The sequence below is a fragment of the Loxodonta africana genome, chromosome 6 (assembly GCF_030014295.1).
Source record: "Loxodonta africana isolate mLoxAfr1 chromosome 6, mLoxAfr1.hap2, whole genome shotgun sequence".
Lineage (NCBI taxonomy): Eukaryota > Metazoa > Chordata > Mammalia > Proboscidea > Elephantidae > Loxodonta > Loxodonta africana.
Genome location: NC_087347.1, coordinates 51415869 through 51441793, shown reverse-complemented (window position 1 = coordinate 51441793; position 25925 = coordinate 51415869).

The window sequence follows — 25925 nt, the reverse complement described above, 5'->3', positions numbered from 1 at the left end:
TAACGAAGTTAAAAGGCAACTTAATGGACTCTTTCCAACTGAGCAATTTAGAATTTCCTCAAAACTCTTTAACAATTTTAGAGGCACATGTTTCAGAATCCAATTGCAAGTTTATTGAGCAATTTAATAATAAAAGAGAAACAAGGAAAATAAATCAATGGAAAGATTTTAGCCTAAAAACCGTCTCTCAACGGCATTATATCTGCAATATAACCACTCATATGTGGTGGCTTGTTAGCAGCTGTGGTCATAAATCTCAGCATCCAGGATATTCAGAGGAGATGATATACTGCTGTTAGCTATTTATACACAAATATATGATCTTTTAATCTACGAACTGTAATCACTCCTTGGAACTGATGACTTGAACGTGTCATCCATAGACAATTCACTTATGCATAACTTTCACTATGCCTTAGGTAATAATTTAACTTCATATCTGAGACAGTGTTACAGCTCTGATTGTCCTCCCTCAGCTTACAGATAGCAAACCCAAATTGTTTCCCTATCTTAAACAGTCTCACGCCCAGCACTACTCCTCGCCACCTGGAATCTAAACCTCCTCCCTGTTCTCAAACCTCAGCAATGGCAGAGGGAATAAAACAATTTTAGCACACAATTTCAAGGCCCACTTTCACGAGGTCACCTATATTACTTTGCCTGACTCAAAGGAGCTGCCCCAGATCTGTTAATTGGGCTTCTGCCTTGCCCTGGAGCACCAATTTCCTTTCTTCTCCTTCTGGACTGTCCCAATTTATATCAGTAGACTTCAGTTTTGCTCCTTATCCCTGCTGCTGTTTCAGAAATTTGGGTGGTTACCAGCTATAGAAACAACGTGAAGGGCAGCGTTTAGCCTTTGGCATCATACACACCCAGGTCAGAGTCTGGCTAGCACTATGTGATTCTACACAAGTTTCTAAATTTCTCAGAGAATCATTTCTTCAGGGAATTGCTGTTCTGATTAAATTCTGTGACATAATCTGTTTTTATCTATCAGCCATGGAACTAAAAAATACCACATGATACCCCCAAAACATTAGTTCTTTCTTTCCACCTGCTTCTTACGATGGCAACTTCTCTGAGATGTGGACAACTGCCCTTCAGCCCCAGTTGGGTGACTAGGACCCTGCTACACATGCACGAGTATCCCTAAAACTGCATGAATAGACCGTAGAGCCCACCATGTCCTCACCCCCACATTCCTTTTGCATCTTATCTGTTGAAATACACTTCCTCAGCCTAGGCCTCACCCTTCTCTTGCCATTTCTAACTTGGAAAGAACCAAGAGTGTTGTTATCTCTGAACATAGTCTTTCTCCATCAGCCTGGTCCCTCAGTTCTCAGCTCTAGTAAATTTTCCTTAAAATCCCTCCCACCCTATTGGGTATGCCCATCCTGAGAGTTAAGCCCACTACAAATGACCAACCAGGCTGCCTTAAATCCTGAGACAGAGAGAATATTCACTCATACTTGTCCTTGTGACAGCCAAGTTTGCCCAACAGTGACTATCTAGCAATTAGAACATCTGTAAACTGTGTTCCAATATACATTTTTCTAAAATTTGCTATGAATTGCTTATTTCTACCTTAATTGCTGGCCTAAACAAATGAAAGGCGTTTGCTTGTGACAAATATGTTTTAATTTTTAGAGTCTAATATTATTCCATAAGAGGAAATAGGTATTTAAAAAATATACATGGTAACAACTCTCTTTGAATTAGAATGCTTTAATCGTGGCACAATATAAAAACACATAATGAATTCAGTAGTTATTTTCCTCATCTTAAAACATCAGCTTAAATGGAGATTTTAACCAATTTGTATGTAATACATGCATAGTTCAATAAATACAGAAGTATATTTTCTAATGATTCTGAGGTCAAAGAGTGTGTTATATAACCAAAGAGGCCTCAAAACTTCTCTTCAGTTTTAGTTGAATCCGGTCAGATCTGATTTCATCTAGATCTTTATTTAGAGACTTCTCTCTCAAGTCCATCCCTGTAGTGCAGACTCATATCCAGCTCCTCGGGAATCCGTGTATAAGCCCCAACCTCCTCTAGGGTGCCATTATAATCCTTTTTACCTTCATAGCAACTCTCTCCCGTGAACCTAAGATACCAGATAACTATCATTTACAGAGCTATTAAAATAAAGGATTTCTGGCTTCCTCAGGTGCAGAATTGGAAAGAAGCCTAGAAGCCTGGAAGGCTTACCTGTCTGGCTAAGTCTTGCAATCTATCAATTAAACTCAGAGTGGTTTATGTCACTGGTGCTCAATGGAATCTAATTTCCCATTCTAGCTTCTTAGTGCTGTGGTATATATCTTCTGGTTTCTTGCTATTAGGTCTATTTGTTGCTGGTTTCCTGTTTCTTCCTCTTGAGTAGTGCTGTAATTAATGGATGCTATTGTTTCTCAGGCTCTCTTGGCTGCTATTTAATCATTTTTACAGTGTATGCTAAACATAAGAAAGTTTTAGAAATGTCATTAAATTGCTGCTATTCTACAGTATTGTAGACAGCTATAAGCAGGTTACAATGCATAATCATAGCAGGTGGTGAGAGTTATTATGGTAACTAAAGGGAAAAAGCAAATGTCTTTTGAATCAATTAATTACGTAGGCTTCATATATATATATATATATATATATATAAAGAATAGGATCTCCAAAGGTCCAAAGAAAATGTCTTTATCACATCTGCACAAGTATTATTTAGGCCAAGGGGTATCGAGTAGAGGATGTGAAAGAGAAAGTCATGGGTTCTGTGAATAAATAAAACGCTCACCAAGTGAGTCTTGCATGGTCTCCCACTTTGTCTACTCTCAGCTTCTTTGGGAAATAGACACATTGTGATAAGACTGGCTTATCTAAGGATGGTTTAGGCTGATACTTCTCCATAAGGTTTTCTTGGACTAGGTCAAATCTGACTGTAAAATTGTTCCATGTCAAAACAGCAAAGCATACACAGCCAGGTAGCAGTGGGATGGTTCATACAGCAAGAAATAAAATACCACAGATGACAAGTAGGCATTAAACAAGCCCTTTTCATTATCATTTAAGTAAAATCAGCATGTTTTCGTGGAGATTTTTCAGAAAGTATAGCTAATTCTTGTTCTAAATAAATAAACATTGAACAAAACTTGAAACTTTCAAACAATAAAAAAGAAGGCACACTGTCTATGCTCTATAACAGGCACAGTTAAATGATATCCATCAAAGAAAGGAAGCCAGTAAAATATTTCCATTAATTCATCCTTTTAAAAAATCTCATTGCAGTCCTGATTAAGAGTGGTGCAGTGGTTAAGAGCTCGGCTGCTAATCAAAAGATCACCAGTTTGCATTTTCCAGCTGCTCCTTGGAAACCCTGTGGGGCTGTTCCACTCAGTCTTATAGGGTCGCTATGAGTTGGAATCAACTCAATGGAGATGAGCAAAGCATAGCATTACAGCCCCTTTTTTGCTAAAGAATGGTTTCCTGATGAAAAGAATTTCAGAACAACCCATGTTGGTGTACCTCTGATTACGGAATAACCACCAGGGCTCCAATAACTATTAGCTGGTGACAAAGAGCAGCCTAAAAGTCAAAATACTTGGCTAGGCTGAGACTTCTAGCTGAAGTGTAGGCCTGACTTCATTTTGTCAGTTTGACTCTCTCTAAGAAGTTACTACTCTTTTGCAGTTTTCAGAAAAGTTTGCTAACAAGGTCAAGGGTCACTAACTAGGTCAAGAATGCAATAAAGGTCATGTGGCTTACACAGGTGTTTCAGGAAACATTTGATTTTGGTAGTTAAGCCAAATTCTCAGCTCTCCCTCGACCCCTCTCAAAAAACGTTTTCCTAACCTCCTTACAAATACTTCCTACTTTTCCATAATCTTGTTCTAGCTAACCCAAAACTCAAACGATCAAAAAAATATTTTAGCAGCACTTCTCTACTTGCAGTTTTTGCATTTATAAGCCCCTGTAATTGAATAGCTCTAGGGAGCACTGCTTTCCCTTTGTGTTTCCCCTTGTTTAAACTGTTTGAGCTTTCAGTAAATTTCTTTATTATTTGAACAGAGTTCAAGTTCTTACATTAAAACATTTCTTGGCGTAGTTGGCTTGATCTGAAGCTATCTGTCATGGTTAAGGGTGTGTGTCAACTTGGCTGGGCCATGATTCTCAGTAATTTGGCAGTTATGGTATAGTTTGGCAGTCACATAATATGTGAGCACCTCCATGATGAGATCTGATATAATGTGATTACCTCCATGATGGGATCTGCTGTGAGTAGTCAATCAGTGGAAAGGGAGTTTCCTTGGGGGTGTGGTCTTCATCCAATATAGATGGACTTTCTGGCAAGGCTCACTCGCTTTTGTTTGGTCTGGATCCTGCAGCTGACTCCTGTTAATCTGATCTTCAGTTCTTGGGACTTGAGCTAGCAGTTTGCCTTCTGATCTTGTGATTCATCAGCCTTCATGGTCTGGATCTTGGGTTCACCAGCCCCTGGAGCTACATGAGTTGGGAGAAGCCTCCAGCCTGACCCACAGATTTGGCACTTTCTAGCCTCTACAACTGCCTGAGCCATTTCCTTGGTCTCTCTCTCTCTCTCTATATATATATATGCTTCACTGGTTTTGCCTGTCTAGAGAACCCAGCCTAAGACAGCACCTCATCTTCTGCTCTCCTGAAAAATCAAGGATCTGGAGCTCCAGTGCCAGCTCTGGCCCATTACACTCATTCAACTCCATGGACTCTCAGGAATTACTCAAGTTGAGCCCTCTTGGATCCCAAACCTCTGCTTTGTGGTGTAGATGGCTCTCTGAGATTTATTGCTAAGGCTTCTATTTTTGTTCTCATTTTCTGTTTGCATTCCAAACACTTTATTGAGTTCATTGCCAAAATAAGCTTGGTGATGCTGACGTGTAGCAGCCAGCCCCTATAAGACTCCACTCTGAACTGGAGAAATTTGAGCTCCCTTTCTTTAAGGCACATAAGGCTTTAGTGCTCTTTTCTGATATGCAGGTCACTTAGTAAGATGGGCAATGATACATCCAGAGATCAGCCAGAACCCTCTTCAAGGACTCCTGAATCTTATACAATTAAGCATTATGGCCCCAATACAGTTTTGTATATTGATTATTATCATGCACTTAGTAAGGCAATTTAGATAATCAGTGGCCATTGTGGGGCTCTTGTGGCCTAGGTAAACTAACCTTGCTATGTAGTAAATTAGAGGCCAAAGGCTCCCAAATAAAACAGCCACAATGGAAAGCCTATTTTAACTGGTATCTGAAAGCTTCCAAAAGACATCTGGACAGTAAATTTGTAGCCTTACAAGACACAATTTCAAAACAAGCAAAACAAATTAAAGTATTACAATGTCAGAGCTCCGTAACAGCTTCAGCTGCCTTCTCAGTAGCTGTTTCTCCTCCTCCATCGGCCCCTCCAGCAGCTACTTCCCTTTAACTATTGTTATGGATTGGATTGTGTCCCCCTCAAAATGTGTGTCAACTTGGATAGGCCATGATTCCCAATATTGTGTGATTGTCTACCATTTTATGATGTGATGTGATTACTATATGTGCGGTATAAATCTTAATCTCTATGATGTTAATGAGACAGGATTAGAGATGGTTATGGTGATGAGGCAGGACTCAGTCTACATGATTAGGTTGTATCTTGAGTCAATCTCTTTTGACATATAAAGATAGAAGCCAGCAGAGAGGAGGAGGACCTCACACCACCAAAAACAAAGAGCCAGGAGTGTATTGTGTCCTCTGGGGTTCCTACAATGAGAAGCTCCTAGACTAGGGGAAGACTGATGAAAGGATCTTTTCCTAGAGCAAACAGAGAGAGAAAGCCTTCCCCTGGAGCTGGTACCTGCATTCAGACTTTTAGCCTCCTAAACTGTGACAGAATAATTTTCTCTTTGTTAAAGTCATCCACTTGTGGTATTTCTGTTGTAACAGCACCAGCTAAGACAGAATTTGGTTCCAGGAGTGGGGTGCTGCTCTAACAGATAAATACAATGTGGAAGTAGTTTTTTGAATGGAGTAATGGGTAGAGGCTGGAAGAGTTTGAAAATACCTGATAGTAAAATTCTAGATTGCCTTGAAGAGATTTTTGGTGGAATTATGGATACCAAAGACAATTCTGGTGAGGGCTCAGAATTAAGTAAGGGAAGCTGTAAAATCAGAGTTGGTGCACATGGCAAGAAATAACAGCAGAGAAATGGCCGCAACAGAACAAGGAGACCAGGGCAAGATGATTCATGAGCTGACCCACGGAGCGAGAGAGATGAGTGCCTTCAGGCAGGAGGCCTTCTGCTGGAGCAGGGTGCCCTTGGGCACTTATCAGTGCAGCTTGGCTTGCCTACCCACAGAGCAAGAGAGCAGAATGTCTTCTGGCCAAAATTTACTGATAGTCAGGTGCCTCCAGTCACTTATCGGTAGAGCTAAAGAGTTTTGGAACACTTGACTGAGCAGGGCAGATGCCAGGCCAATGCAAAAGCTCCAAGGGCCTGAGAGACCAAGAAACCAAGAAGCAGAAGCTGAAGAGACAAGGGCCACAAAAAGCAGAGCTGCTTCAGTCACTAAGTGTAGGGCCACAGCCTCTGGGTTATCAAAGGGTGGGATCATGGCCTGCAGGGTCTCAAAGGATGGGGCCAAGACCTCCTAGGTTTCTAAGAGTCAGATCTTTGCAAACTTAGTTCTAGAATGTGGGGCTGCCATTCATGAGTGCCAGTGATATGGGGCCAGATCCACTGCCCAAAGCTGAGAGGGCAGAGCTGCCATGCCCAAGGGACAGAAGAACAAGGCCTGCCAAGCTTGAGCTGGTAGGGTTACAACTCAGACAGATTAGGACAATGGGGCTGCCCAAATTTGAGGGAGCAGAGTTGCTGTCCCAGTGGGTCTGGAAGGCTGAGCTGAAGCCCAGGGCCAAGGGTCTTTAGCCCAGAATCTGGAGAGTGTGGCCAACACCCAGAGTCTAGAGGGCAGGGCCACTAACAACATGGTCTCAGAGAACAGAGAATTATTTTCAAGCCTTTAGAGATAATGTAATGTGTTCTGCTGGGTTTTGGACTTGCTTGGTGCCTGTTATCCCTACTATTTCTCCCATTTGTAATGGAAATGTCTACCTTGTGCCTGTTCCACCATTGTATTTGGGAAGCAGATAACTTGTATTCTAGATTTCACAGATGAAGAGGAATTTTGCAGAAGATAAGATTTTGGGCTTAGAGTTGATTTAAGACTTCTGGGATGAAATGATGGGCTGAATGTGTTTTACATACGGCAAGGACATGAATTTGGGGGGACCACAGGGTGGAATGTTAAGGACTGAATTGTGTCCCCCAAAAATGTGTCAGTTTGGCTAGGCCATGATTCACAGTATTGTGTGGTTGTCTACCATTTTGTGACCTGATGTGATTATCCTATGTGTTGCGTAAATCTTAATCTCTCTGATGTTAGTGAGGCAGGATTAGAGGCAGTTATGTTAACAAGGCAGGACTCAATCTACAGGATTAGGTTGTATCTTCAGCTGATTTCTTTTAAGATATAAAAGAGAGAATTGAGTAGATGGGAGAGAGATCTCATACCACCAAAAACTAAGGGCCAGGAGTGGTGTGTGTCCTTTGGATCTGGGGTCCCCACAATGAGAAGCTCTTAGACCAGGGGAAAACTGATGACAAGGATCTTCTCCCAAAGTGAACAGAGAGACAAAGCCTTCCTCTAGAGCTGGCACCCTGAATTCAGACTTCTAGCCTCCTAAACTGTGAGAGAATAAATTATTCTTTGTTAAAGCAATCCATTTGTGGTATTTGTTACAGCAGCACTAGCTAACTAAGACACCCATCATTATCTTTTTATTCCTCCAAAAAACACCCTACCTGAACTCCCTTACTATCCTAAGGAATTAAAAAAAAAAAAAAAAAACTGAATTTGTTTCTGAAACGTCTTTTAAAATTAGATATTTCAAGGAGGATCAGAAACCTTCCCATGTTACATTCACCTCCTTGTCCAAAGCAGAACTTCATGCAATTATAAAGGAATTTTCTAACCCTCCAGAAGATCCCCCAAAAGTTTACCCAAGAATTTAGAAATCTAGTTGAAACCTGTGAGCCCAGCCCAGCAAACTTATACAATTTAATACACATGCTACTAGGACCAGGGGATGTTCAAAGATGGATGGAAGAAGATAAATGGAAAACCCCCAATAAATCTTTGGCCATATAGGCTAATGTCCCTGGCCACAAATTATTACAACAAACTTAAGCTACTGTTATACTTGTTATTGAAGCTATTCCAAAGGTTTTCCCTTGCAAAACAGATTGAAATAAAGTTCAAAGTTGCAAACAACAAAAAGATAAAAAGTATACAATTACATAAACCATTTGCCCAAGCTTTTTGAATAGCGTTCTGGATTAAACCTAGAGGAACTCGTACCCAGTATAGCTTTTAATAGTATATTCCTTAATGGACTCCATCCTTATCTTGCTGAACTGACCATACATCATAAACTAAATTGGGAAGATGTTCCCAATCCAGAGTTAACTACCTTGGCATATAAACTGGCTCAAACATTAGAACAAAAAGCCAAGGAGGCAGAACATAAAAGGAAAGTCAAACGGAACAAACTACAATTATAGCAATTACACACCCAACCTCAAGAGAGATTCCCAACTTAGAAGAGAATCCCCAGAACCAACAACAAGCTGGAAACCATGGTTTGCTACTATTGCAGGAAACCTAGACATTTAAAAAAGGGATTGTACCAAATTTAAAATCAGGTTTAACAAACTGCCGGCATTTTGAACCTCTCCCAAACTGACACGAAGGGGCTCCACGGTATACACAGGGGCATTTCCTATGGTGGCACTAAATTGACAGGAAGAAACTACCATCCAAATAAACGGGGAACCATGCAAATTTTAGTTGACACAGGTACCACCCTTTCTGCTACTAACCTCACATGCCTACAAAAGCCCTTGCCCTGGAGTAAAAAGACCTCAAAAGTAGTGGAGGTCACTAATTAAGAATAAATTTTAGTTCATACTCAGCCCGTTCCTACATTTTTGGTTCCCATTGATGACATGCACCCTTTCTATTAAATTTAGATATTCCATTTAACTCACTAGGGAGAGATCTTTTATCCAAATGGAATTGTTAACTTAAGGTTTACTGAACAACAAGAAATACTATTAGACTTGCCAGAAACTAAGCATCAGACAAACTCCAAAACAGAAAATGCTTCCAATAAGGAGGAAGCTTTCTGTTACTTGCAAGCACTTATTTTATCACTGGAAACCCTGGTGGCATAGTGATTAAGTGCTACAGCTGCTAACCAAAAGGTCAGCAGTTCAAATCCACCAGGTGTTCCTTGGAAACTCTATGGGACAGTTTTACTCTGTTCTATAGTGTTGCTATGAATCAGATTCGACTCAGCAGAAATGGGTAATTTATTACCGCAGTAATGCAGCCTCCCAGCCTCACCCAACTCTTTAGGCTGTCTCCCACCAATACCAGAAACCTTAAGGGCCACTGTATTTATAGATATTGGCTAGGTGCTCTTGGCAGACCCAATCAAAATTCAAATTGAAACCTCCGAACCTCTACCAAAAATTTCTCATGATCCCCAGAAACATGAAGCCAAAGAAGGACTTATTCTTACAACTGAAGGTTTCCTTGCTAAGGGCTTAACTATTCCTTGCACTAGTCCTTGCAACACTACCATTTTCCCTGTTAAAATAGTCATAAAATTTAGGTTGGAGATTTGTGCATGATTTACACACTATTTATTGCATTGGCATTCCTAGATTGCCAGTTGTTCCCAACCCTCATTTACTCCTCTCCAATGTCTCCCCAAAAGCCAGTCATTTCATGGCAGTTGATTTTGTGGTGCATTTTTCATCATTCCTGTGCATTCTGACAGCCAATATCTGTTTGCCTTTACTTGGAGAGATTAACAATATGTCTGAGGGCATCACCAAATTTCCCACCTATTTTTCCCAAATTTTATGTGCTGACTTACAATCCTTAAAATTTGCTCAAGGGCCTACTTTATTACAATATGTGGGTGACTTTCTGATCTGCTCTAATTCTCCACAGGGTTGCCTTGAGGACAGTATTCTTTCATTAAAATATTGGCCACTGGGGGACACAAAATCTCCAAGGAAAAATTACAATTAGCCCAGCCTTCAGGTAAACACTTGGGACATATCATTTCAGCAAAGAGGATTACTATAGACCCCCAAAGAAAGGAGGCCATCCTGCTTTATTCTGTCCTTGCCCCTCCCCCTCCCCACACATGAAGTGTTGAATGGTCTTCTAGAACTCTGCAGTTATTACAGAACCTGGATACAAAATTTTTCCCTGCTGGCTGAACCATGCTGTAAGAACTCAAAGACTTCAGAGCCTGAGCCCTTTCGATTATCAGAAGATGGCAAGGTCATCACACAACTAAAAGAACCATTAATAAACATGCCAACCTCGGGATTTTCTAACTGTAATTTAGATCTTTCACTTTTTTTTTACATGAAGTTTCTGGAAATGCCTTAGGAGTACTCACTCAAAAATATGGGGAACAAAAGAGACCTATGGGCTACTACAGCCTCCAATTGGATCCTGTTGCCAGAGGCTACCTGCCCCTTGTTTCAGGGCGGTTGCTTCCACTGCCTGACTAGTAGAAACCATATCGGACATAGTTTTAGGAAATGATCTTGACATTTATGCTCCCCATGCTGTATCAACCATTTTAAATTCAACTCTGACCCAACATTTACAGCCAGACAATTAACTTCTTATGAAGCCCTCCTTTGGGCTGCTTCCAAATCTGGCTGCATGTGATATCCTCTTTAAACCCAGCTACCCTTTTACCTTCACCTAATAAGGATGATCACCACCCCCCCCCCGCCATGATCGCCTGAATCTTACTGAGAAACTTTTATCCCCCAGGCATGATTTACAGTAGACAGCTGTTCCTAATCCTTAGTTTTGTTAATGGGTCCTATTTAAAATCTGGATCTACTAGCTGTCATTACCAGAGAGGATATGCTCTCACCACTTCCATGGAAGTTCTCGAAAGCAGTGGCCTCCCTAAAGTCACTTCGACTCAGCAGGCCAAATTGGTTGCACTCATGAACCTATTTCCCTGTCGATTCCAAATTGTCTTCTGGATGGTCAGTAAGTATTTACACCGATTTAAGGCATGATTCTGGAACTACCCATGCTTAGCAAATTAAGGAGAATTCCTCACATCCTCTGGAGCCCAAATTAAAAATGGCCTCTTAGTATCAGACCTCTTAGAAGCCCTTTCGCTTTCCTCTGAGATCACCGTCATTAAAATACAAGCCCATTAACCCAAAAGAATTTCCCAAACCGAAAAAAGGAAATTATTTGGCTGATAGAGCAGCTAAACAGACTGCCTACCAAATTCTCATGAGAGGGATGAAAAGGAGAGAATAACAAGAACTGCCCAAGATAATTTTAATTTATATTCCACTTTAGAGTTACTTTTTAAGCATCAGTGATCTCTCCCAAAGATGAAATTAAAACTAGGGATGATGCTGACTGCAACCAAAATCCAACTACCCACTTGTGGATAAAAAAAATTGAATCATCATAAGACAATACTTGCACAACCCCATAATTAAAAATTAGCATAAATATTTACATTTGGAAAAAGAAAAAATGAGAAGAGATGAGATCATTGAAATATTGGGAAAATATTGGTGGGGACATTTTCAATGAGACTGTTGGTCATGTTATGTCTTGTTGTTCTGTCTTTCCCCTGAATTTTGGCTCTTATGTTTGGTTCCACGCATCAGGGTACCATTTTAAATGATGGAACAACCTTATAGTCTGCTTATAGAAATTTGTATCCCATGAGACCTTGTATTAGACCTTTTTGAGCATCAAAAATCAGCTCTCCATGATGAAATGGTAAAAACATGGCTGTTCTCAACGCTTACTTCTGGAATATGAATAGGACTCAATGAGAACCTCATTCTTCCTAAATCCTTACAGATTTCCATGATGGAAGCATTACATATGAATACCATTTAGAAAGAGAAAAAGTGATGGAATTTCTAAAAAAATATTGGTGGAGGCATTTTTATGAGGCTGCTGACTATATAGCCTCCCATTGGCCTACCTGTTCTCAATTCAATTTAAGTAAACCCTATAAAGCTCCACCTGGGAGGTTCTCCTTGCCTTCAGTGCCTATGCTTGAATGGCAAATTGATTTCATTCAACTCCCACTATCAAATGGTTATAAATTTGTATAGTGATAGTCTGCAGGTTTTCTTATTGGATAGAAGCATTTCTCCATTGCTAGGCCACTTTACCTTTGTGAATAAGAAACTTCTTGAAAAAGTATCCCCACATAGAGAGCCCCAAGGGTCCTTTGTAGTGACTGGGGGATGCATCTTACTGAACAAATAATCAAATAAATACATAAAATCTTTGCCATTTTTCAAAGACTACATTATCCTTATCACCCTCAGTCCTCTAGACTTGTAGAAAGGAAAAATGGTGTTATAAAACCCAATTAACTAAACTCCTAAATCCTTGAAACTGCCTTGGACTAAGGTAATGCCTCAATGCTTTTGAATATGAGAGCTACCCCATTTGGACAACATAAGTTGACTCCCTATGAGATCATTACTGAATGACTGATGGCCCTCCCTTATTGGACAACTTGCCCTGATTCAAATTTCATTCAACCTGGGCTAACTAGATACTGCCAGTTTTAATTTAATATTCTAAGAAATACTCTTCACCAATTAAGCTTTTGATAAAAAAAAATCAAAAGCAAGATCTAAATTAGCTTCTATTCAACCTGCAGATTATGTTTATTGAAAAAGATACCAATTAAAAGATTCACTTCAGACTCATTGGAAAGGACTGTACCTGGTCCTTTTCACTAACCCCGTGCTACTAAATTATAGGGAATTAAGACTTGGTTTCGCCTATCCCAAATGAAGAAGACTGTAACTCCTACCGGAACAGTTGAACTCACTCAAAGACTTAAACTGAAGTTCAAATGCCCTTGTGGCCGGAAGTGGATGACTCCATTAGAGGTAGATAGCTCCTCCCAAGATCACAGAACAAGATGCAAGTTTTTGAACTTATCGGACTTTGGTTTAATACATATTGCTTTTAAAATTGCCTTATTTTACAAACTAGGATTTATTGACTGCGAAGAACTTCCCATGCAGACAATTGATATTTTTGCAATTTGCTTCATACTTATAGTGATTCTTTTTTTTTTTTAATTGCCTTATTACATTATTGTAATATTATCACTTGTTTTGGAAACTTATTTTTCTCTGAAAATAATTAGAGATATTTTATCTTCTTCATCATTTTTATATTGCTTACCTTGTTGTATTATTTTTAATTTGTTTTCTTTTATTATGAAGCCCTTCTTAATTTTATTTTACTGCTTACACTAGTTTCCACTAATGCTTGGAAAGATAATGCATTTGTAAAGCTAGCTCAATCAGAAGATAACAGTGGTAATTTTACTGAGTGTTGGATCCATCATCCCGCTGTAATGGCAGTACATAAAAACTAAGATCTCTTAGCTTCTCCCATGCTAAACTATAGCTCTGTATCTTCTGTTACAAGTAAGTTCAAAACCACCTTTAAACAAGTCATACATGTCAGATTATGGCATCCTTCTGAATTTTTAGCCCAATGTCAGGTACTATGCCCTAATTTAACCCATCCCATAACATCCAACCAAGTCATGGAATGCTTATGAACTTGCTTTAGAAAAAAGCAGAGGAATTCCCTTTACTTGCCAAATAAGCTATTCTCTCCAATACAGAGAATTGCCTAGATACCTCCAATACTTCTTGTTACCAGACTGCCAAAAGTATGCTCTTTGTCACTGAAGAGGAAGATAGGTCTAAGAGTGCTAACAGCAGAGGATTTACCTCTTCTATTCAGTTTCCTTTTATCTTAGTAATTTTGGGTTCTAAATGAATACTATAATTCTGAAAAATGTAGTTGGTAATACACAATAAACTGAGAAAGCCTGAGACACCAAATAAAGCTCTTCTTTATACTAATCATATAGAGGGCATTTTTAGGTTAAATTCTAGAGAATAGATAGCTTTTATATGTCTCACTATTTTTACCTTGAAAGGAATGATATCAAAGTATTTACAAACAATATTATACAAATCATGGGTAAAAATAACCTTAGGGAATAGTATGATTTCATAGGCAAGAAACCTAGATTTTGAATCCATTTTTATACTTGATATACCCCACAATTTATTTTCACCATACATCCACCACCTCTTTCAGACATAAAATAAAAAGGAAAATCATCTTCACTCACAGAAATCACAAAAAGGACCAACATGAAAGGAAACACACAAAGAAATTATGAAAATTACTCCAATGCAAATACAATACAAAAATAAATAAACTACTGTTATTAATGAAAACAGGCAAATTACATTAATAGATGATAGGTAGAGGTAGGTAGGTTGATAGAGAGAGAATGAGAGATAGATGATAGATACAAAGATGACAGATAGATGATTGGATGATAGCTCAATCTGGCAGATTCCATCTAGAACAAAGTCTATAGAGTATGAAAGAAAAATATTGTAACTCACGAAAATGTCCCCATGGGATGAGGGGATAGAAGAAAGAAGTATAAAGAGAAAATATGTAAATGTTTTCACTCCCTGCTTCCCACCACCAAACACTGGAACAGATATTTGAGATTCGGTAAAAACTCCTGCAGAATTTTTGGATATCTGAGGGCATGAGTTCACTAGATGAAGGAAAGTGGCTGATTTCCCAGGGTGACTTTCACTTTCTACCATCTCCATAACCACTTAACTGTACTAAGTATGCATCTCAGGGGAGGCAGTTTCTCAGGTGAATTTTAACCCACTGTATCATTAAACAGAAAATGCAGCCTTATAAAATCAATCTTGAAGCTACAGGGGAAGCAATGTTTTTTGTGGCCCTGCACCTAGGTCACAGGATGGTTATGTTGTTTGCCCCTGAACAATGACACCTCCTTGGTAATAAGATGGGCAGGCAGCTGTGTCTGAACATAGATAGGGCCCTTCCTCTTACCCCCTTTCCCTTTTCCCACGCACTTCAACATATATATTCCTCTAGTTTAAATATAAGCCCCAAGTCCCTTTGTCCTTTTGTCCTCTGCCTACTATGCAGCACAGGGTGTGCATAAAGGCAGTTTCCTTTTTCAACTTACCCTGGGACTAGGATCTGAGCAAGACTGACCACATGATGAATCTTATCCGATTCTTCCTAATAGCTGTGTAAGTAATAAAAGCGTGCAGTCTCGTCACACAGTAACATCAATTATTTTTAAGAGCTACAGCCCTGCACAAGCTCAGTTTTCATCCTCTGCTCACCGCAGCAGACTTTATCTGAGAGGCCGCAGGCCACATTCCAAAGTGTTGTGCTTGAGGAGGAAGCATAACCACAATAGCTGAAGGATGTGCCAAAGGGTAGCCTTCCAGAGTTCTCCACAAGAACGGGTGAGTTATGAGATGATGTCACCTATATATTAGTCTCTAAGGCTGCAGTAACAAATGGCCACAAGTGGGTGGCTTAAAACAACATGAATTTATTCTCTCATAAATTCTAGAGGCTAGAACTCTAAATTCAGGTGTCTACAGGACCATGATTTCTTATGTCTCTGTGGGAAGATACTTCCTTGTTGCTCCCAGTTTCTGATAATATCAAGCATTCCTTGGCTTGTGGTAGCATAACGCCAGTCTCTGCTACTGTCTTGCCTATATGTTTGTCTGTGTTTCTTCTCGTCTTTTTATAATGACACCCAACATATTGGTCCCAATATGACCTCATGTCAACAATTTATCTGGAAAATGTTTCAAATGGTGTCATTTAATTATACCAAATAATGCGTACTAAAAATAGGATTTTATAATCTATCACACCAGTGGGGCCCTAGTGGTGCAAGGGTTAAGAGCTATGGTGGCTAAACAAAAGGTTAGCAGTTCGAATTCACCAGATGCTCCTTGGAAACCCTATACGTAAGTTCTACTCAGTCCTATAGTGTCACTATGAGTCAGAATTGACTTTACGGCAACAGGTTATCACACCAATGACACTAACAACGTCTCTGTTTTATTTTTTATTAACCATGACTTAGATAACAGGAAGTCATGGACACATTCACTGGCACCAGCAGTTAGGACTTCAACATATCTTTTTAGGGGATACAATTCAACCTATAACAATATATTATTTTGCCTTTCTCCTATTACTAGTGAAGTTGAACATCTTTTAAACATGCTTATTGCTTAATTGAATTCTCTGTTCTGTGACTTTCCTGTTTAATCTTTTGTCTATTTTTAATTGAGCTGTTTTCTTTTTATTGATTTGTAAGAATTTTCAGTATTCTGTGTGTCAATTTTGTGAATATTGCAACTATCTTCCCCAAATTATTCTATACCTATGAACTACATTTAGGGCATATTTTATTATACAATGCTTCAATTTTGGTGTGGTCAATTTCATAATTATTTTTCCATATGACTTCTTTGTGTCTTTTTTCAGCAGTCCATCTCTAGCTAGAATTCATTAAAATATTTCTCCATATTTTCTAAAATCTTTAAAGTTATTTTTCACATTAAGATCCTTAAACCATCTGGAGTTTATTTTTTTCCATATGGAGTGAGATTATTATCTAATTTTACTTTTACCATATGGAAAGTTAATTGTCCCAATACCATTTATCAGATGGTTTATCTTTTACTCACTGATTTGTGATGTCTCATACATCCTAAGAATGGTTTTTCTATTTCTATTGAAAGATCATGCGATTCATCCCTTTTATATCTGTTACTATTGAATAACATTTATATAGATTTACTGGTACTGAACCCCTTTTCTTTTCTGATATAAATGTTACTTAATCATTATTTATAAATATAAGGGTTTTTTTTTTTTTGTAATTGCTTAATTTAATTGGATAATATCTAGTTAAATTTGATACCTATATTCATGAGTTTGATTGCTCTATAATTTCTTTTTTGGTTTGGTTACAGAAAAGTTACCCAATGTTAAATATCTATCTATATATTACACAAATAACATGTCATATGTTTGAAAAACACATGCAAATAACCTGACTAGATGGTCTAAATGAAGAAAAAATCACCAGGTTTCAAGTGTGGGAGTAGTTAAGGAACAACTTCTCGTGGGACATATTGCAGATAAGTTGGGACAGAAAGTTGAGATTTGAACAAAAGAAGATAGAGTAAGGCTTAGTCCTTGAGCCTCTTGTGTGCATTTGTAGCAGATCTGTTGGCGATCTCATTCAATATCATGGCTTTCTATAAAATCTATATGCTGAGCACTTCCACATATATGGCTCTAGCCGAGACTTCTCCCTAGAATTCTAGATTTATATATCCAAATCCCTACTCATTACCTCTACTAAGATGTCTAAAAGGCATATAAAACTTAAGCCACCAAAATCATCTTTCCTCCAAATCTATTCTTTCCATAGTCTTCTTATCTCAGTAAAAGGCTAATCCACTCTTCTAGTTGTTCATGCATGAAACTTTGGAGTTATTCTTGGCATGCCTTTACTTCATGTCCTGTTAGAATGTTTGGCTCTCCAAAATATGTACAAGATCTGGCCATGTTCACTGCTACAATCCTTCTTCAAGTCATCAGCATCTCTCACCTGGATTATTTCAATATTCTAACCAAAGTGGTCCCTCTGCTATTCCAATTGCCCATTTCCCTCCCCACATACTATTCTGCACATAGCAGCTAGAATGATCCTTGTAAAATACAAGTCAGACCATGCCCTTCCTCTGCCCATGATGATAATTACTTCTATGACCTTTTTTTTGCCCACCCTGTTCCAACCACAGTAGCCCTCTGCTGATCCTCACACAGGCCAGGCTACCACTCCTCAGGGTCTTTGCATTTGCTATCCTCTGTACCTGGAATACTATTCTTCCAGATGTTCAGGCCTGCTTGTACACCTCTTTTGGGGATTTTTAAACGTCAACTTCACGGTGAGGCCTTCCCTGGCTATTTAAAATTTCAACTTTACCCCCACTGACAGGAATGCTTAATCCCCTCCCTTCTCCTGTAGCACTGATCACATATGAAATTATTTTAAAATGTCTTTGTTTAGTGACCTTCCAAGACATGGCAATTGGTCTCTATTCCCCTGCAACAACAGAGGAAGAAGGAGAGTCAGGAACAGGAGGAGGATATGGAATGTGTGGCTAATTGCCTCAATGAACAACCGCCTCCTTTGCCATGAGACCAGACAAACTGTATGGTGCCCAGCTACCATTACTGAATATTTTGATCAAAGACTCTATAGAAGAATTCCTGATCAAAAGGGGAAAAATGGCAGAACAGAATTTGAAATTCTCATGAGCTCCAGATGTTCTGGAGCCATGGGGGCTGGATGAATCCAAGAAACTACTGCCCTGAGATAATTGTTAAAACCTAACCAAAAATATCCGCTGAAGTTTTCTTAAAACCAAACAATAGTTTAGCTAAACTAGTAAAAACAATGTCTGCCTTGAGCATTATGCTCTTTTAAGAGTCACCTATATGGGATCCAAGTGACAACAGCAACTCAAAAGATTAGACAGAAACCTTAGAGGGCAGTGGGTTTATGTTAATGGGGGAGGAATAACTCAGAAAAGGAGGGTGAGAATGGTGGTACAACTTGAAGAATATAATCAATGCCACTGCATTGTACATATAGAAAGGGTTGACAGGTTTACGTTTTGCTGTATGTTGCTATATTATCAACAACAATAACAACTAAACAAAAAAAGTGTCTTTGTTTATTGCCTGTACCCTGCACAAGTTTGTATGCTTCAAGAAGACAGGAAATTATGAGGTTTTGCTTCATTACTGAATCATCAAAATCTAAACAAGTGCTTGATAGTACTCACAACATCTGTGGATATGATTGCCTGTGTGTTCCAAGTAGAATTAGTGGCCTGAGCAAAGGCAAAGATATGCCTGAAGGCTTCAGAGAGAGGCAATAATCCAGTCTGATAAGAGCATAAGATATATAGAGAAAAAGTAAGATATATGATGACAACTGTATTTAAGTCCATAAACAGACAATGTAATTTTTAATGGTATGGCAGGCCTATGGAATAATATTTAAAAAGTTGGGATTATGCATCAATTAGAATAAAGGAAAGAACATAGCCAGAAGTTTAAAATCTAAAAAATATTACACTGTTGGTCCAAACAAATCAAACAATGACTGTGTGACTAAAAAATAGAAAATGTGAAGTGATAGACGGTAACATATATTCTAAAAATCTAAAAGAAACAATACTTTATATATGTTTACAAATGAAGGTAACAGAGAAAATATTGTCAGAAAAAGTTTTAGATAAAACCTAAGAGCTCAAAGACAATTCCAGAGTTAAATTCTATCAACTTCATCTGAGTACAGGCAATCCTCAGGTTATGAACAAGATCCATTCCTGACTGTGTCAAGTCTTTAAATCAAATTTGTAGGTAAATTGGAACAGGTGCAGATGGTTCTTATTTCACCTTACTTTAGTGCAAGAAAAGGCTCGAAGCCTTTTCAATGATTTAAAAGCTGCACATGGAGCAAGTGAAGGGGATACAGTGATGAAGAATTTGTTGTAAAGTTTGGTTCAATCATTTTACAGTGAGGGCAAATTTACATAATATTAAAAGGCAAGCCTGAGTTGTTCAGCCAGAAGTTTGTAACTGGGGGACTGCCTGCACTATGAGTCAACAGAAAACATTTTATCACTTTTAGACTCATTATTTATAACATTAAACCTAACTTGATTCCCAAGATCTTGAAGTTTCCAATTTTTCTGATCTGTTCTAGAAGAAAACTTTAAGTATACTTAGAAGTAGAAAAAGGTAGCAGAGAGCCTAGTTTGAATGCGACACGCATAGGATAAACAGGTGTATGACAAATGAAGTCAGAATTAGTAAAACTGTAAAAGGAGTCTGTTTGGGGGTTTGTTTTTAATTTGACTAAAGCACTAGTTAATAAGGATGCCATTAAAAGTCCAAGATGTTAATTTAATGAAAACCTTCAATTACATTCTGTTAGATTTTCCCATTAACAATACTGACTGTTAGTGGTAGTCTTAATCAGACATTAAAAGAATATTAAAGAAATTAAAATAAAGGCCCTTTTAAACCAGTAGATGCAGAATATATAAATAGCCAAAATCAAGAGTAAAAATTTACAAAAAGACAAAAAGAGTTACAGTAAGCTTCTCCCATGACCAGGAAATTGTGAAAGACATACATATAAAAGTTTGTATCATAATTTCAACCCATAGTAAAAAACAGCCCATAGTATATATGCTTGAATCAGCCTAAATAATGATTTAGACTTATATTCTTCAATGTGGATATTTTCACCCCAAATTTGTTGAAGGTATCTCAGATTATAATTTAGATTGGACATACGTAGACATCATATGTCTTAGTTTCTTTGTGCTGCTAAAACAGAAATAACACCAGTGAGTGGCTTTAAAAAAAGAAATTATTTTCTCACAGGAGGCTAGAAATCCAAATTCAGGGGAAGATCTCTAGGGGAAGGTGCTCTCTCTCTGGATTCTCTCTGGGAAAATCCTTGCCTCAGTTTCTCTATCTGGCCATCCTGGGAGTTGCTGGGCTTGTATACTGCTCTAACTCCATCATTTTCAGATACTGTTTAGTCTTCCTCCCATGTCTGTTTGCTTCTGTGTTCTTTTACATCTCAAAAGTGATTGGTTTAAAACACACCTTACACTGATATGGCCTCTTTAATATAACAAAGAACACTCTATTCCCAAATGAGATTACAACCACAGGTATGTCGTTAGGTGCTGTGGAGTAGTTTCCAACTCATAGTAACCGGATGTACAACAAAACGAAACATCGCCCATTCCTGCACCATCCTCACAATTATTTTTATGTTTGAGCCCATTATTGCAGCCACCGTGTCAATGCATCTCATCAAAAGTCTTCCTCTTTTTCACTGACTCTCTGCTTTACCAAGCATGATGCCCTTCTCCAGGAACTAGTCCCTCATGGTACCAAGTCCAAAAGTGCTTGAGATGAAGTCTCACCATCCTCTCTTTCAAGGAGCATTCTGTCTGTATTTCTTCAAGGACAGACTTGTTCGTTCTTCTGGCAGTCCACATGTATTCAATATTCTCCACCAACACCATCATAGAAAGACATGAATTCTTCTTCGGTCTTTGTTATTCATTGTCCAGCTTTCCCATGCATATGAGGCAATTGAAAACACCATAGCGTGGGTCACGCATGCCTTAGTCCTTAAAGTGGCATCTTTGCTTTTTAACACTTGAAAGAGATCTTTTGCAGTAGATTTCCCCAATGCAATGCGTCCTTTGATTTCTTGGCTACTGCTTCCATGGGAAACTGTGGATCCAAGTAAAATGAAATCCTTGACAACTTTGATCTTTTCTCTGTTTATCATGATGTTGCATACTGCCCCAGTTGTGAGGATTTTTTATTTCTTTATATTAAGGTGTAATCCATCCTGAAGGCTCTGGTCTTTTACCTTCATCAGTAAGTGCTTCAAGTCCTCTTCACCTTCAACAAGCAAGGTTGTGTCATCTGCATATCTCAGGTTGTTAACGAGTCTCCCGTCAATTCTTCTTCATATAGTCCAGCTTCTCAGATTATCTGCTTATCATACAGATTCATTAAGTATGGTGAAAGGATACTACCCTGACACACACCTTTCCTGATTTTAAACCACACAGTACCCTTTGTTCTGTTTGAAGGACTGCCTCTTCGTCTATGTACACGTTCATCATGAACACTATTAAGTGTTCTGGAATTCCCATTCTTTGTGATGTTATCCACAATTTCTTATGATCCACACAGTTGAATGCCTTTGTATAGTCAATAAAACACAGGTAAACATCTTTCTGGTATTCTCTGCTTTCAGCCAAGGTCCATCTGATAGCATTGATAATCCTCATTCCATATCCTCTTCTGAATCTGGCTTGAATATCTGGCAGCTCCTTGTCAATGTACAGCTACAACTGCTTTTCAATTAACTTCAGCAGTATTTTACTTGTGTGTGATATTAATGATATTGTTCAAAAATTTCCACAGTCTGTTGGATCACCCTTCTTTGGAATGGGTGCAAATATGGGCCTTTCCCAGTCAGTTGATCAGGAAGCTGTCTTAAAAAATTTCTTGGCACAGATGAATGAACACTTCCAGCACTGCATCCATTTATTGAAACATCTCAATTGGTATTCCATCAATTCCTGGAGCCTTGTTTTTCACCAATGCCTTCAGTGTACCTTGGACTTCTTCCTTCAGTTCCATCTATATTCAATCATATGCTACCTCCTGAAATGGTTGAACATTGACCAATTCTTCCCACATCATTTAATATTTTCCCCATAGAATCCTTCAATATTATAACTAGAGGCTTCAATTTTTTCTTCAGTTCTTTCAGCTTGAGAAATGTCAAATGTGTTCTTCCCTTTTTTTTTTTTTTTTTATCCCCAGGTCTTTGCACATTTCATTATAATACTTTATTTTGTCTTCTCGAACTACCCTTTGAAATCTCCTATTCAGCTCTTTTACTTCATCATTTTTTCTTTTGCTTTACTACTCTACATTCAAGAGCAACTTTCAGAGTCTCTTCTGACACCCATTTTGGTCTTTTCTTTCTCGCCTGTCTTTTTAATGACCTCTTACTTTTTCATGTATGATGTCCTTGATGTCATTCCACAACTCGTCTGGTCTTCAGTCATTAGTGTTCAATGCATCAAATATATTCTTGAGATGATCTCTAAATTCATGTGGGATATCAAGGTCGTACTTTGGCTCTGGTGGACTTGTTCTAATTTTCTTCAACTTCAGCTTGAACTTCCATGTGAGCAATTGATGGTCTGTTCCACAGTTGGTCCCTGGCTTTGTTCTGACTGATGATGTTGAGCTTTTCCATCATCTCTTTCCACAGATGTAGTCAATTTGATTCCTGTGTATTCCATCTGGTGGGGTCCACGTGTATAGTCACCGTTTATGTTGTTGAAAAAAGGTACTTGCAATGAAGAAGTCATTATTCTTGCAAAATTCTATCATGCGATCTCTGGTGTCATTTCTATCACCCAGGCTATATTTTTCAACTACTATTCTGTCTTCTTTTTTTCCAACTTTTGCATTCCAATGACCAGTAATTATGCATGCATTTTGATTTGCATGTTTCATCAACTTCAGACTGCAGAAGTCGGTAAAAATCTTCATGTTTTGCCTTAGTGGTTGGTGCGTAAATGTGAATAATAATCTTATTAACTGGTATTTCTTGTAGGTGTATGACTATTATCCTATCACCGATGGGTTGTATTTCAGGATAGATCTTGAAATGCTCTTTTTGACTATGAACACAATGCCATTCCTCTTCAATTTGTCATTCCTGGCATAGTAGACCATATGATTACCTGATTCAGAATGGCCAGTATCAGTCCATTTCAACTCACTGATGCCTAGGATGGAAACCCTGGTGGTGTCATGGTTAAGAGCTATGGCTGCTAACCAAAAGGTCGGCAGTTTGAATCCACCGGGTGCTCCTTGGAAACCCTATGAGGCAGTTCTATTTTGCCTTACAGGGTCGCTATGAGTCAGAATCGACTCAATGACAACAGGTTTTCGTTTTTTTTTTAATGCCTAGGATATCGATGTTTATGTAGTACATTTCATTTTTGATGATTTCCAATTTTCCTAGATTCATACTTCCTACATTCCACATTCCAATTATTAATGGATGTTTGCAGCTATTCTCATTTGCAGTCATGTCACATTAGCAAATGAAAGTCCTGAAAGCTTGACTCTATCCACGTCATTAAGGTTGACTCCGCTTTGAGGAGGTAGCTCTTCCCCGGTTGTATTTTGAGTGCCTTCAACCTGAGGGGCTCACCTTCCAGCGATATATCAGATAATATTCTGCTGCCTTTCATAAGGATTTCCCTGGCCATTTTTTTTCAGAAGTAGTCTGCCAGGTCTTTCTTCCTAGTTTGTCTTAGTCTAGCAACTCTGCTGAAACCTGTCCACCAATGGTGACCCTGCTGGTATTTGAAATACCAGTGGTAGAGCTTCTAGTATCACAGCAACACACAAGCCACCACAGTATGACAAACTGACACACGTGTGGTAGATCCACAAATACAGGGGTTGGAGTTTACAACACATATTTTTTTGGGTGACAAGTCAACCCATAACACCATATATATCACCAACAGACTTAGGCCTTTGGTTAAAATCAAATCAAATCAAACCCGTTGCCATGGAGTGGATTCCTACTCACAACAACCCTATAGGACAGAGTAGAACTGCCTTCACAGGATTTCCAAGGGGCAGCTCTATTCTGTCCTATAGGGTCACTATCAGTTGAAATCAACTCAGCAGCTTCGCTTTCAGTTATTCTTTACAGAAGCAGACTGCCACATCTTTCTCCTGTAGCACAGTTGGTCGGTTCGAACTGTTGAGCTTTTGGTTAGCAACTGAGGACTTAACCACTGGGCTATCAGGGCTCCTTAGGTCTTTGGCACTGAATGGTAAATGCTTTACACCCAGACTCCTAGAAGGAAAAAAAAAAAAAAGGCTCCATTGGCATTTGCCTAACTCTGTTTTATAAATATGACCACCATCATATATTTTTCTTTTTTTTTTTTACTCTAACAGTCATTGAACATGGAAGAGATGCACACCAGCAGTCACTGAAACATCCTTGGCTAACAGATCTTTTGCCGCATACCAGGTCGTAGTAATCTTCCACAAATCTTTACATTTCAAACATAAAACATTTTTCATATCATAATGTTTACTTTGAAAATCTAATCTAAATATACAATTGCTACTTTATTAAAAGTCTATTTTTAAAAGATTTTAATTATTTGAAAGATTTTTTTGATGATAATATTTTTTTATTTCTGTATTTGTTTTACTTTTAATGGTTAATACATGTATGTGGTATCATCTTTACTAGTAGATATTTAAACAATGCTGCAGTGAATATCCTTTTCTGCTCATCATTTTCCTAACAAGCAGCATATGATATTTTGAATGCTTCATGAAATGTGTAGTTGGCACTTTACTGCCCACAGCCCAAAGCTTTCGCTAAAACAACAAGCTTATATACACAAATCATAACATGTCTGAGGTTCCTTTCCCATTCCAGGAATTGGTGTGTGCAAGTTTTTGGTTTTCATTAACTGATTTCTTGGTTTGCCAATAGTCCTTGCGTGGCATGGCACAAACACATGAGCTAAGTCAATTAGATTTTCTCTTCCAGAATTTATTTTTTTTAATATTTTAATTCTTTTATTTTATTCTCCATCTTTTCAAATACTTTTATTTTCTTAAGTATACTAACCTTGTGTGATAATTTTAGTATGTGGATCATCTGTGGTTGTTTCCATTGTCTTTTTGTTTTGTTTTGTTTTTTCTCTCTCTCTTTTTTTAATTGTAGGCTGAATGTTGTATATGTAAAATGTAGAGGATCTGATAATGCTATCTTTGCCCAAAGAGGGTTCACCATTTTCTCTGATAGGCAGATAGAAGGGAGGCTAATCACCTTCTTCCAACCAGGAACTGAACTGACATGAGACAGGATTGAGGTTTTGGAAAAGTCCATCTCAATTTCTGCTTTATTGTCACTCCTAGGACATGACCCTTCAGGCATTTTATTTGAGATGGAGGGGTATCCACAGGGACTCTATTTGAATGTTAATCCTTGGGTCCTCACCGCTGTGAGATTGCCAAAATCTCTGCTCTGCTTTTTATTCTCTCAGAAGAATGTTTAGCTCAGTCCTCAGCTCTCTTATTACAGAGAAGACTTAAATCCCAGATTTTTGTCTTTCCAGTCCCATGTGACAAACAAAAGTTCTACGAGTTTCTCTGTCTCTG